This window comes from Propithecus coquereli, unplaced genomic scaffold, assembly GCF_000956105.1.
Source record: "Propithecus coquereli isolate 6110/MARCELLA unplaced genomic scaffold, Pcoq_1.0 Scaffold5, whole genome shotgun sequence".
Taxonomy (NCBI): Eukaryota; Metazoa; Chordata; class Mammalia; order Primates; family Indriidae; genus Propithecus; species Propithecus coquereli.
Window position 1 is genome coordinate 1,189,222 of NW_012150840.1, and position 2,949 is coordinate 1,192,170.

General features: G+C 34.1%; 1 protein-coding gene across 1 annotated transcript in view; it reads left to right on the forward strand.

Annotated features, from left to right (window-relative positions):
• The window catches only part of LOC105819719 (leucine-rich repeat-containing protein 9), a 146,682-nt gene that overhangs the window by 43,407 nt on the left and 100,326 nt on the right, over window positions 1–2,949 (forward strand). The gene's annotated exons all lie outside the window — the stretch shown is intronic.

Below are 2,949 nucleotides of genomic sequence, written 5' to 3' on the forward strand. Positions count from 1 at the left end.
CTGTGGAAAGCAATACGGAGATATCTTAAAGAGATACAACTAGAACTACCATGTGATAAATTCTTGAACAGAGTGCTATTGATTCTTCAAATTTTCACCCATGACTTGAAGTCGTTTGTGTAAACTACAAGTGGCAAGTAAAGTCAGAACCTACCAGGAAGGCCATCAAGAAATCAGATTGAAACAGAGAGAAGAACATGGGGTTTCAATCAGCAGACCTATTCTTTCTACTTGTCACTTTGGCAAGACCCTTCACCTCACTGAGTTTCAGTTTTCTGAACTATTAAAATGATGATGATGAAAATACTATCTACCCTTCACCACAGAGTTGTTGTGGGGATCCAATGAGTTAATATGCATAAAAACCCATTTTAATTGTTATATACAACAAAAATAATCACTATGAAACTATAGTTGAGCATATTTATGTTTATCACTTTTCATTCTTTTTTGGCTATCAAAGAAGCACAGGGATCAAATTTTGCCTTAACTTAATACAAACCTGCAACTGAATCATAATTAGTCTAATTTCTAAAAAACTTTTCTGTTGTAACAGGCAAGTAATTCTACCAAAGTCCTTGAAAATTGCTTTGACATTAATTCATAAAAGTCCAAACACAAAAAGCAGATTGCATATAGTCAGCCTGCAAAGTTTTTTTGCCTATATATTTATGGTTTACATAACAGTCTTCCCTCCTTCTCCAAAATCTTGGTATATATTCTCAAACAACAAGAACAAAAAATGCTTCCTGATTGTTACTTGTTTGCTTCCTGTTTCTGACTCTAATTTTGGAAAAGTTTAGGAATAGTAAAATATCACAATTTATGTTCCTATATGAAAATATAGGTATAGTCTTAATAACATAGAAAAATGAAGAAAGTGTGGAAGGAAACACTAGAAACTAAAATCAGTGGTTGTCCGTGGAAAATGGGGCAACTGGGAAAATGGGCAACATGTGAGGGAAGCAGGCTTTTTTCATTGTATATCTTTTAATTTTTTGGTTTTTGAAATATTTGAATATACAGCTAAGTAAAAAATTTTTAAAACAAGGTAAAAAAGTAGCACTTTTTATCTTTTAGATAGAATATTTTAGTATAATTTTGTATAATTAAATAAGTATAAGTAAGTTAAGTATGATATTAAAACATTATTTGTTGTTTATATGAAATTCAAATTTAACTTGGCATCTTGCATTTCACCTTACAAAGTAAACTACCTCCACCCCATGTTCTCTTGCTGTTTTATTTTTTTCCCCTTTTATCTTTAGTTCACATGTAATAATTCTACATATTTATGGGATGTACAGTGATATTTCAGTACTCATATATAATATATAATGATCAAATCAGGGTAATTAGCATATCTGTCTCCTCAAACATTTATTGTTTCTTTGTGTTGTGAACATTCAAAATCCTCTCTTCTAGCTTTTTGAAAAATTCAATAAATCATAATTGTGTTCACCCTATGGTACTGCAGAACACCAGAACTTATTCCTCCTATCTAGCTGTAATTTTGTACCCAGTAACCAACCTCTCTCTATCCTTCCCTCTCTTCTTCCCAGCCTCTAATACCCACAATTCTCAATTCTACTCTACTTCCCTGAGCTCAAAATTTTCTTTAGCTGCCACATATGAGTGAGAACATGCAGTATGTATCTTCCTGTGCCCGATTTATTTTGCTTAACATAATGTCCTTCTGGCTCATCCATGTTACTGTGAATGGTAGGATTTCACTCTTTTATAAAGCTAAATAGTATTCCATTGTGTATATATACCATGTTTTCTTTATACACTCATCTGTTGATGGACATTTAGGTTGATTCCCTATCTTAGCTATTATGAATAGTGCTGCAATAAACATGGAGGTACTGGTATCCCTTTGATATGCTGATTTGCTTTCCTTTGGATAAATACATAGTAGTGGGATTACTGAATTGCATAGTAACTGTATTTTTAGTTTTTTGAGAAACGTCCATAATGGTGTACTAATTTTCATTCCCACCAAAGAGTTCCCTTTGCCTCCAGCATTTGTTACTTTCTGTCTTTTTGATAGTAGCCATTCTAACTTGGATGAGATCATATCTCATTGTGGTTTTGATTTGCATTTCTCTGATAATTAATGATGTTGAGCATTTTTTCATGTTTGTTGGCCATTTGTATGTCATCTTCGAAGAAATGTCTATTCAGTTTCTTTGCCCATTTTTAAATTGGATTATTTAGTTTTTTTGCTGTTGAGCTGTTTGAGTTCCTTGTATGTCCTAGACATTAGTACCTTATCAAATGAATACTTTGCAAATCTTTCTTAGTCTGTTTTGTGTTACAATGAAGAAATACCTGAAGCTGGGTAATTAATAAATTTTTTAAAAAGGTTTATTGGCTCACAATTCTGATGGCTGCAAAGTTCAAGATTGGGCATCTGCATGTGATGAAGGCCTTAGGTTGCTTCCACTCATGGCAGAAGGGAAAGGGGAGATGCTGTGGTGCAGAGATCACATGGTGAGAGAGGCAGTAAGCTAGGGGGAGGTACCAGGCTCTTTTTAACAACCAGCTCTTGTAAAAACTGGTAGAGTGAGAAGTTACCCCTGAGAGAGAGCATTAATCTATTCATGAGGGATCCACCATCATGACCCAAACACCTCCCATTATGCCCCAACACTGGGGATCATGAAGTTGGATGGGGACAAACAAACCATGTCCAAACCATAGCAATTGGATTATTTAGGGTTTTTTTTTTTTCTGTCAGGTTGAGTTCCTTATATATTCTGGATATTAATCCCTTATTGAATCAATAGCTTGCAGATATTTTCTCCCATTCTACAGGTTATCTCTTCACACTGCTAATTGTTTCCTTTGCTGTGCAAAAGCTTTTCAGTTTAATATAGTCTCATTTGTCTGTTTTTGGTTTTGTTGTCTATGCTCTTGAAGCCTTAGCCATACAATCTTTGCCTA